We start from the raw sequence: 12,224 nt of genomic DNA, 5'->3' as shown, positions 1-12,224 counted from the left end.
GAACCAAAATGGCGGGGAAAACAAAATCAAGAGAGCAGAGCATGCATAGAATATTGCAAAGCGAACATGAAACGACGTTAACATAATTAGTAAATACAATAAACACACATAGTAACATAACCACTTATTGCCTTTTACCATAATAATTTTCAAAATGTTCAAAGAAAACATGCGATGAATAAAGAGCCAATACATAATAATACAAGAATGGTGGAGAAAAGGCTAAACAAGAATCACACTTGAATACAGACAGTTCATCACATAATCTTTCAAATGTCATGGTGGTTACGGCTTGATCATCTACGTTGAATGGGCTGTACGTCTATTATAGTTGTATACAGTGGATACTGACGGAGAAAGCTCTAACTGACAGGATTTTTGTTGCGGTTCTTGATGCGACCGATCTCAAAATTCAGACGTCATTTTCTAAGAAAGCTGTCTTTGGATAGGGCTACAAAACCTGGAGCTCGGTATGTTCGTATAACTGTGGGTGGAATATCGAAGGGGCTCAGGTCAATGCAAAGTCGTAGTGTGGAGTTGGGCAACATTTCACTGCGATCCTCTTCTTTGATGCACGCTAGGGTGTATGACGTGACACATTCTCTGGCAATGATTCATTCACGTTTGATTACATCTGTGCAAGTTAAATAAACTGCCAATAGACTCTGATCTGAAGTTGGTTGCTAAACAACAGTGTGAGGTACTTTGCTAAACGAGGCACACTGGTGACAAGAGGTAGACATGTGTTGAATTTCCTTGTCCATGTCCAGTACACAAAAAAACAAAACAATGAAAGACCTACTTCATTTGGTAACAAGATGGGTGATAGGCACTACAATGTATTCATGTGGTGATAAGAATGGGTCAGTATGCTTGACTAAAAGTAGGCCATCTTTGGCAATGGTAACGTTGTTGAGATAAGTTTGATATCTTTCATGTTAGTTAACTTTTTAGATGGACGAGTTCCCTGGGTGTGATGGGAATGTGTGCATCTTAAATCAGCGCATTCTGACTGGACTGTTTACCCCGCTGGCGGAATAAAAATATATGTACATCTGACGGAATATTGTCCTTGCCAGCCAGGTGACGCACATTGGCCTGGTAATGACTAACGGAAAAGTGGAACGTTGTTATGCATGGGCTTACTGAGAACTTACCATGACACAGCTTTTCGTATGCTTGCATGCATGGCTTACAGTTGGTAAGAATAGATGGTTTGTAATGAGAGTGTTATCATGTGATTCAACAATAATCCTGCCTGGGCAACATGAAAAGAATTGTGAAGCTCGTCTAATCATTGAAATCTATCTTGGGATTGACTTTGCATCTTCTAGTGGCACAACGAGAGATGCACACCCTGGTACTTTATATGCGCCTATAAATGAACGTAGGTTGTGTACCTTTTCGGGTGGAGTACATGATGTCAATGCAGATATACGGTGTTGGCTTATACATACCCAACCAAGAATTGTGACTGTTTTCAGGGCAGATAAATGTTTTTGATATTGACAAGTGTAAGTCATTGGCTGGTAATTTGCACAGGAGACGTCTGCAATTTACAAGAAGGTGCTTGATCATATTCGCACCACAGTGCAGATCGTCTGCGAGTTTGGCAATGCTACCATCCTCAAGCATGTCACTGAGTATGCGACACATTAACTCTTCCAATGCTGTCTCAGAACCTGACATTTGCATGGCTGAACGCACATATACACAGACACCTTTGAGGGGGGTTGCTAAGCCACAGTAATGTTGTTACTCGTGCGAAAGGGGAATCTGGTAGAAGGCCTTAGTGAGATGGAGATAGTCGGTGGATTTGGTGAAGTGTGCTGTCAATGTCTGGCATGAGGGAAGGTTGTGGCTTGCTGTAGCTGTCATCGTCTGCAAAGGCAGTGACGAGGCTCTGTTTAGTTTTTTGACTAAGAATGAGGGGTTCACATATTCCACATTGACAGGTGCATACTCTGGGCGCCTACCTCTTCAGGTTCATCAAACTTTTGGTATAACTTGCCATGGGAGTACTGAGAGATACAGCCCTTGCACTGTGGTGGTTGAACAGGAACCATATTGACAACTACTTGAAATGGACCAGAAGCGCGGTTATAACCTTTGATTGCAGTGTTAAAGATATCATATTCATGGTGTAATGTAGCAGCTTTGACCAGTAGGACGGGGAGAGGAGTCAGTCGGGGTCAATTTTAAACTAATCTGAGTAGCTCATTTCTGAAAGAATTGACTTTCATGGCGATGTTACATGAGGTGTAGTGCTTATGCTGTCCTCGTTTGTGGATGGTACGAAGATGAGACATATTTGTCAAAAATGTTGCATTGCATTTCAATGTTTGTGGCATGTTAGACTGATTCGGAATCTGGATATTACCTGATATAGTGGAATGAATATTAGGAGCAGGCTATGGCTTTTCACATAATATGACCGAGAGAGAGTTTGGCTTAGTGTATGGCTGGGCGAACACTTACATGATTAACCTTCATAAAAGGGGCAAGTATTTTAATGTCAATATTCTCAACAATGAGGCCCTCAAACTGGAATTTAATATCATCACCACTCAATGCGAATTTGGTCTCGCTCACAACTTTTAACTTGACAAGCTGATTGAGAACTAGACTAGACGTTTTGCGGTGGCCAGTAGAATCATGTTGCCTGTGGCACCACTGTCGATGGTAAGGCGTGTAAATTGGTGGCCATAAAATGTATCAATGTATGGTGACTGGCGAACGTCCGCAATGTTGAAGTCACTGAACTCATCATCGCTTGGTTGGATGTACTGGGGAACCAAGTATATTATCAATCTGTTGGGCCTTGATTATGAACTTATGATCTTGATCTGGCAGGAAGTCACACTCACTGAGGAAATAAATGTCGAGACGATCAGCCTGCTTACTAAATGGGCAAGAGTGTTTTTTTGCATTCTCTGGGCCGATCATTTTGATATCTCACAGGGTTTGGTGTGCTGTGTCCCCTCTGAGGCCTTGAAGAAGCAGAGAGCATGACAGTGTCATCCTAAAAGTGAGCAGTGTCCGCAGCTCAGTTCCATAGCGCTGTTTAACCAGTTTGGGGAGGTTACTATAAATTAGTTTTAAACAATTGAGTAGAATGTAGTAGTTAATCGACGGGAAAATGTCCTCATCATCAGTTATTGTTTCACAAATGCTGTTTAGCACTGTAAGAGATCTTCTGGGCGTTTATCTGGTTCAAGGTGTATATTACAAAAATTTAGCAGGTGTGCACCAGTGTAATGGAATCCAACTTTCATGTTGCCTGATATGATAGGGCAGAAGTTTGCTATTTGTCCCAACATTTGTGGGGAGATTCATTTCAATTATTGATCTTTTATTCATAACCATGTTTTCTTCGTATTTCATTTTTTGCATGTAATGCTATGAGAAACTAGCACACCCAGTTGTAATTTGGCCAATATGTGTTCCGAACGTCGGAGTAAACACCGTATTCGTATTGGGCAATGAGAACGCCTCCCGCCCTACAAATTGTTACTTGACGCGATATTGGCAATTGGCAATATTGTATGTTTTTGCGCTCGTTTTGAGCAGTTGCTTTCCAGTTGTTTACGAGTTAACATCTGTATTACGTTGTTGTTGAAGAATAAACGAGATTGAATTCCAGTTACATGACGTGTCCGTTTCAGTGTTCACTTCCGTGACTGAGAAGACCCGAACCTCACCCTTCCCCCACATTTTTGGTGCCGAGACCAGGATTTCTCATTTCTACGGAGAAGCAAGTACTCTACAACGATGTCTGATCCAGGAACGTCATCGGGGACTGATGCCGCAACAGCACAGCCCAACCCTCTCTCTGTCAAGGGACTCAAGCTCACTCGTCGTATTCAACGCAGTTTGATGACAAGAACATTTAACAAAATCACTCCTAAACTACAACAACTGTCTAACGAAGTCGAGAACGAATTAAAAGAAAGCCTCTACCGAGAAATCAACTCTCTTTCTCAAGTTTTGAACGATCGGTTTGTTGATCTACGTAATCTCGACAAACAAATTCAGCAACAAATGCAGTTGGAGCAAGTCAGCGACGAAGACTACGAGAATGAATGCACAGAATCGTGTGACTACATTGACGATCTCGTCATCAAGAAGGACCAAGTTGAATACACTATCTCGATAGCGAAACCGCGAGTTCAAAGTAGTACCGTCGCACCGCCCGTTAACCCCTCATTTCGCGCCAACGAACTCCAAGCAAACGCATCGCCAAGAAGAACAGTAAATCTACCCAAACTTGAACTGCAAACTTTCTCCGGAGATACTCTGTGCTGGACGAGTTTCTACGATACATTTAATGCCGCTATCCACAGCGATGAAAGCCTGTCTAATGTGCAAAAGTTTACTTATTTGCGCAGCCTACTACAAGATGAAGCCGCTAGATCCATTGAAGGACTCGAACTCACTAACGATAATTACATCGATGCTCGGACTTTACTAGAAGAACGATACGGCGTGAAACAAGCCATCATCAATGCACACATCAAAGCATTATGGGAACTACCTACACCGGCCAACAACACAGCGAGTCTTAGACATTTCTACGACACGATTGAAACGCATGTTCGTGGACTTAATTCGCACGGCAAAGATGAAAGCGCATATGGAGAATTACTTATACCGTTAATTTTGGAGAAATTACCCACTGACTTTCATCGTACGCTATACCGCATCCGGGGAGATACACCGTGGACACTTCCCGATTTACGTAAGGCTATACTAACTGAAATTAAGGTAAATCATATTGGTGACTTTGACAATCATACTCGACAGACTCCTACCATAGCCACCTTCCATACATCAACGAGAGGAGGCGAGAGAACCGCTCCGCCATTTAATACCAGAGGTGGCCGAAGATCGACTACACGACAGACTTACTCCTCTCCTCCATGTACCTATTGTAAAGGGGGTCATACCCCAAACGACTGTGTAGTTGTCTCTGATTTTGATTCACGACTTGACATAGTCAAACGCAACAAGTTATGTTTTAACTGTTTGGGAAATCATGTCGTCAATAACTGCAGGTCGAAGTATTCGTGTCGCCACTGTCAAAAAAAACATCACACCTCCTTGCATGACAAAAGTAAAGACAAGGAAATAACAAACCGTTCACATTCCAATACATCACATTCTTCAAATAAAAACACTCACGTTAAAACTACTTACACCTCGGTGCCAGGGAGAGGTACACTGGCTCACACTTGCAATCACACCGATTGCTCATCGACACTGGTTAACGAGAATCCTACTGACCCGAAAGTCAGTAACAATTCGGCTGTATTTCATTCAAATTCCGGTAATGTTGGCTATTCACAGAGACCTGTACTACTCAAGACTGCCAAAATTAACGTTTCTTATGACAATAACATGACTACTGCTACTGTACTATTTGACGAGGGTGCCAATAGAAGTTTTATAACTGAAAACCTTGCTAGCAAAATTGCAATGAACACGACTAATCCAGAAATAATTGCCCTTTCAGCTTTTGGAAGTAAACAAGCTGAACGACGTATACTACAAAGTGGGACATTGAATTTACACGCATTAGACGGTACTGTATCACAAATGAACACTTTGCTGATACCTGAAATTTCTGCTAATATGGAAAACTATGTCACTAGTGATTTACTAGAATTACCACATTTAAGGGACCTAATACTCGCCCACCCCATTAATGACAAAGAACCTAACTTTGACATTGACATACTTATTGGTGCCGACTATTACTGGCAATACGTAACTGACAGGGTCGTTCGAGGAGACGGACCGACTGCTGTCATGTCACCATTTGGTTACCTTCTTTCAGGACCTAAGCCTTGCGGAAATACCTCGTCTACAACCAACATGCTACATGTACTGATAAACATGCCTTCGCCAATAAAGGAAATTGTAGATGAACAATTATCTATAGCTGTACCGCGAAAAGTTGAAATGATCACCGCCTCTACATTATACACACGCGAATCATTACGACCGGTCAACGAGGGGTCATCGAACGCCGCGCCACCAGCCGCATCTACGCACTATGAACGCCGATCGTCGCAACTTGATAACGGTCCCTCCGATCACGAAACCGAGAACAATAACGCAAACTCTGCAAGTCGCATTACTAACTCTGAACTGCATGTCTACAATGTATGTGAAACCTCTGAACACTCCCCCAGTCTCAGTGATGACGTCAGTGTCAACATACTACATTCAGCCAATCAACCGCTAGGTGAGCTGATTCCTCCGCTGTCAATCAAGGCGATTTCAGATACGTTACCGCGTCACGATACCGATTTGTTGATGAATGATGCTGACGACGAACCAAATGAACCCAACATCAATCTCGAGAATATAATCGACCCAACTCGCTTCAGCACTTTGCAACGATTACTTCGAGTTACTGTATTAATTCGTCGTTTCGTCGATAAACTTCGCCGACGTATTTCTACCGCGAATTCACCAATTTCCGCTGAAGAAATCGCTAAAGCTGAAAAGACATGGGTTTCTGATCTTCAGCAACGACACTTCGCTGATTCATTCACCGCCATCCGTCACAACAATAAACGCTTTGGTGTACTTGTTAGACAACTACGTTTATTCATCGATGACGACGGAGTTTTGCGCTGTGGCAGCAGACTTCACAACGCAGATGTGAACTTTACTACTAAATTTCCTGCATTGTTACCAAGCAAACATTACTTTACTACGCTACTTGTCCGCCGAGAACATGAACGTCTACACCACAGTGGGACACAGGCTGTCGTGACTGCTATTCGTCAACAATATTGGATTACAAACATCAGACAGACTGTTAATTACATTATTCGACGCTGTGTCACCTGTAAGCGAGTCGACGGTAAACCCTACAATGCGCCACTTACTGCACCGCTTCCGAAGTACCGTGTGACCGTCACGCCCCCGTTCACTGTCACCGGAGTTGACTTCACCGGCGCCTTGTACGTACGTACCGCCGATCACCGATCAGCTAAAGCATATGTGTGTTTGTTCACATGTGCGGTAACCCGCGGTGTGCACCTCGAACTTGTACCCGATCTATCCACGCACTCCTTCATGTTAGCCTTTCGACGGTTCGCAGCGAGACGATCGCTACCATCCAAAATTCTTTCCGATAACGCAACGACTTACTTGGCGGCATCGCACGAATTGCATGAACTATTGTCATCACCCGAAGTTCAAGGACTTCTCGCCGAAAATAAGGTAACGTGGACATTCATCCCCAAACGAGCTCCCTGGCAAGGGGGGTTTTGGGAACGCCTGATCGTCATGACAAAAACGGCACTTAAGAAAACCCTTGGTAAAACTCAAGCCACTTTCGATCAGCTCCGCACAATTCTAACCGAGATTGAAGCAACTCTCAATGACCGACCTTTGACTTATGTATCGCCGTCAAACAACGACCTTACAGCGCTGACTCCTTCACATTTGATTTCGGGACGCCTATTAACCCCACTTCCGAACTCACCGGTCGATGATGATGAACTCGACAAATCAATCCGTGGAAATCACCACACAATGAATAGTCGATATCAATTGTTAACAGCCCTCCAAAATGAATTTTGGAAGCGCTGGTCGACAGAATATCTCTCGGCATTGCGAGAAAGACACGCTTTCACAGCTGACGGAAGTAAACACAACGCCATAAAGGTTGGTGACGTAGTAATAGTTCATGATGACGTCAAGCGTCGATTCAAATGGAACATTGCTGAAGTCACCAAATTATTTAACGGTCCAGATGGATTAGTACGAGCAGCAGAATTACGTACCGCTACAGGCACAACAAACCGCCCGATTCAGAAATTATACCCGATGGAGATATCCACCGATGATAGCCAGCAGGAGTTTCAACCTCTTACCGACAAGGAAAGTGAAATTGATCAACCGGACAGTACTGTTAAATCTCCGCCCTCAAGACCGCCGAGGAAAGCTGCAATAGCAGCACGAAAGTTTGTCCGTGACATTATAAAGGACTTGTAAAATATGTTTGAACACTTGTTACAATTTTGAACAATTTATATATACCTTGAGTTTTTTAAACGTGTATTGTGTTATTGATTTCTCTCAGGAAAATATTTGATCTGTGAATCAGAATATTTCTTGTGCCCGCCCCCAGTATGTGGGGAGATTCATTTCAATTATTGATCTTTTATTCATAACCATGTTTTCTTCGTATTTCATTTTTTGCATGTAATGCTATGAGAAACTAGCACACCCAGTTGTAATTTGGCCAATATGTGTTCCGAACGTCGGAGTAAACACCGTATTCGTATTGGGCAATGAGAACGCCTCCCGCCCTACAAATTGTTACTTGACGCGATATTGGCAATTGGCAATATTGTATGTTTTTGCGCTCGTTTTGAGCAGTTGCTTTCCAGTTGTTTACGAGTTAACATCTGTATTACGTTGTTGTTGAAGAATAAACGAGATTGAGTTCCAGTTACATGACGTGTCCGTTTCAGTGTTCACTTCCGTGACTGAGAAGACCCGAACCTCACCCTTCCCCCACAACATTAGTTCACGGGCACTGACCTTTTGCTGGGCAGTTTGCCTTCTGTCGATCTGGATGTTTTCTCCATCATCTGTGAAACCTATCAGTGGTGTAGCATTGGTTCGCTTTGTTCACTGTACACCGAGAAACAGGGCAAAATTCGAATCTAATGAGTGCGGACCAGGTACTGACGCCAGCTTTCAAACGAAGTAATTTTGTCAGACACCACTGTTTGGGTGCGCGTTGTTGGTTGGACTTAATAATTAGTACTAATTAATGAAATCAATGTCCGTGTCATCCATTCGATATATTGAGTGACTGGCTGTACACAATATGCGTGGAGGAAGTCCCTACATATATAGCAGGCTTGTGTCCGTTTTACCTTTCAATGACATGTAGATTCGAGGAACCCTGCTACCACGCCAGTATGGACACAGACCTGTTGTATACATAGCTTGGACTACAACCAGACACTTCAGTTGGAGCGCTAACGAGCGAGTAACTCCGTTTATTTCTTAACGGGAAGACAGAACCAACATGGCGGTAAATACAAGAGCAAGAGGGAAGAATACGGTAGAATAATGAAAAGCGAACACGAGAGGGCGTTAACACGATTCGTAAATACAATAAACAAACATTGTGGCGCTGTAGTGGCGCATTGTCATTTCAAAACGTCGTCATTTCCATTCACGAGCATCGATAAAAAATCATCAAATTTAACATAATTAAAATGCGGTGTGACAAATAACAAATCAGCCCGCCAATGATATCTTTCGAACATAAAATGTCTAACTCGAAGAGTTTCTGCCAAAAAGAAGGGTAAAAAAATAAAGTTAATTTCAATCACCTCGAAAGTCAAACACGAATCATTTCTGGGTAAAGGTATGAACATTTGTTGCGATAATGTTTCGCTCCTGGTAAAATAGATAAATTGAATAACTACTCGCCGGCTAAAATATGACCTTATACAGATATCCTGGATAAACAAATTATGTGAAAAGCTCGAATTCTGGAATGAACAACTAAGTTGTAAAAAAAAAAAACACACATAGTACTGTCGATGTCAAAAGTAGTGACCGAGTCGGACTGTTTACTGGTCACGTGTCAATGCTCTGCGCATACCCGCAACACGCCTTTGTCAGGGAAGGTGTCCAATTCACGCCTAATAGCTAGTATAAGCTTTTAAAAAAATAGACAACTGCATAGTGGAAACATCACTAAGAAGAAAATGGATCAACAGTGATCTCTCTACCATAAAAAAAATATTTTCAATTAAACTATGTTCTAATCCATATGACAAAGAAATGACATCAAAATGTTATAACCTGACGAAAAATTATAAACATTTACTAGGAAAACATAAAAGGGAATTTAAAAACCATATTTTGAACAAACTAGATAACATGGGCAAATCTAACCCAAATGAGTATCTAACTAATAAATTAAAAAACAGTGAAAATATATAAATATTGAGAGCCAAGTTTGATTTAAACACTTTCAAAACTTAAATTCACAAACATCAAAAAAAATCATAGTAACATAATCTTATACAATAATCCCTCAAATGAATATTCTGGACAAATACATTTCACAGCTTGAAGTTCATAAAGCAATCAGCAAGATAAAAAATTGAAAAGCACCGGATATGGATAAAATTACAAACGAAATGATCATAGCGGGTAGAAGCTCACTCATTGTATGTCTACAAAAAACTTTCTAACTTAATTTTATCTAGTGGCCACTACCTAAAAACTTGGGACATAGGGATTATCAGCCCATCTTTTAAAAAGGTGATCCAGTAGATCAAAGCATCCACAGAGGTATAATACTACTTAATACATTGAGTAAGCTTTTTACATCTGTGCTTAAGCAACGACTCGCCAATTTTAATTGTATATCAACAATGAAGAGTTACAAAGAGTTACGTCTTACACTTATCTTGGGACAAACTTAATTATAACAGGCTAATTAGATGGAGCACAACTAGACCTGAAAAACATGCTTGAAAATGAACCAAATACTTTTCTCGGAATCATGTATCCCATTGCGAATTCATCTACATATGTTTGATGTAGTAATTAAACCAGTCCTTCTATACTGTGCAGAAATTTGGTCAGGTGACATTGTTAAACACATAAAGGATCTGTGCAACTATGCAGCTCCAAAGGAAAAACTCCACGCCAAATTATGCAAGATTTTGCTGAAAGTAAATAGCAGGGCTTCCAATCTAGCTTGTTTACTTGAGCTAGGGAGATATCTTTTCGCCATAGAAAGCACTAGGCAAATGATACAATATTGGATGAGGATATGCCAGAAAACACACTAATGAGCGAAGCATATAAGCTTGGCTTGAAAATGTACAATTTAAGTCACAAAATTGGGTATCTAATGTGATTAAAATATTAGATGTATTAAAGCTTAATATCTTAATAAAAGACATTCGTGAAAAACAATGTCGGAGAAGATGTAAAGAATTTACGCACAATTACAAAAAAAAACAAAAAAAAACACAGCCCATAAAAATAAACTAAGAACGTACAGAAAATTAAAAACAAATTTTTCACTAGAAAAATACTTGCAAATAATAATAATAAAAAAAAAACCTGATAAATCGCTCTGCAATGACCAAACTGAGGATAAGTACCCATAGCTTACAGATTAAAATGGGAAGGTGCAATAATGGACCAATCTCTGATAAAAAATGTTTAGTTTGTGAAACACGTTTTGCTGTCATGTCAGTTATACGCTAACGAAGGAGAAAATTTGTTCAAAAGACACAACATTATTCATGACAACAGAAACAATGAACAGTTATTCATTAATATGTTAAATAATATGTAAATAATATGTTAAATAATAATTTAAAGATGAAAACAGTTATAACTGTTTTAATGTACGAGAAATTTTTTTTTTCTATGTTTAGAAATTGTAGTGTCTTGCTTGATTTTTTATTATTATTATTATTATTGTTGTTGTTGTTGTTGTTGTTGTTGTTGTTGTTGTTGTTGTTGTTGTTAGTGTTAGTTATTTTTTTTACATGTTTATCTAATTGTTTTACTTTATTGTACTTTTCATCAAAACCTCAAATATGAGGTACGATAGCAATAAAGATTCTAATCCGTTTCCAGACCGGGTATAGAGGCACTGTGTGTTGATGAATATTATCGAGGGTGGGTCATCATGTTTCCAGACCGGGTATAGAGGAACTGTGTGTTGATGAATATTATCGAGGGTGGGTCATCATGTTTCCAGAATGGGTATAGAGGGACTGTGTGTTGATGAATATTATCGAGGGTGGGTCATCATGTTTCCAGACCGGGTATAGAGGGACTGTGTGTTGATGAATATTATCGAGGGTGGGTCATCATGTTTCCAGACCGGGTATAGAGGGACTGTGTGTTGATGAATATTATCGAGGGTGGGTCATCATGTTTCCAGACCGGGTATAGAGGGGCTGTGTGTTGATGAATATTATCGAGGGTGGGTCATCATGTTTCCAGCTTAACAATGGGTAGGGTTATTTGCATTTGTTGTAATATACACATCTCGTCCATGAGTGGTTTAAAACGCTTCGTCCAAACTGTTGCATAAAAGAGGATCGGCAAGGGGTATTTTCGTAAGCTGTAATCAACTGTTTTTATTTCCGTAATAATGTAATTTAAATAATTAAAAAAACGTAAATTCGTAGGCATTGACAAGC

General features: G+C 40.6%; 1 protein-coding gene across 1 annotated transcript in view; it reads right to left on the bottom strand.

Moving 5' to 3' along the window:
• Nucleotides 1-12,224, bottom strand: part of LOC100368971 (small ribosomal subunit protein mS22-like) — a 333,717-nt gene that overhangs the window by 141,051 nt on the left and 180,442 nt on the right. The window lies entirely within an intron of this gene.

Source organism: Saccoglossus kowalevskii, chromosome 15, assembly GCF_978046115.1.
Source record: "Saccoglossus kowalevskii chromosome 15, keSacKowa6.1, whole genome shotgun sequence".
In the NCBI taxonomy this organism is placed as follows: Eukaryota; Metazoa; Hemichordata; class Enteropneusta; family Harrimaniidae; genus Saccoglossus; species Saccoglossus kowalevskii.
The sequence above is the reverse complement of the archived record's forward strand: the minus strand, read 5'-3'. Positions and strand labels throughout refer to the sequence as shown.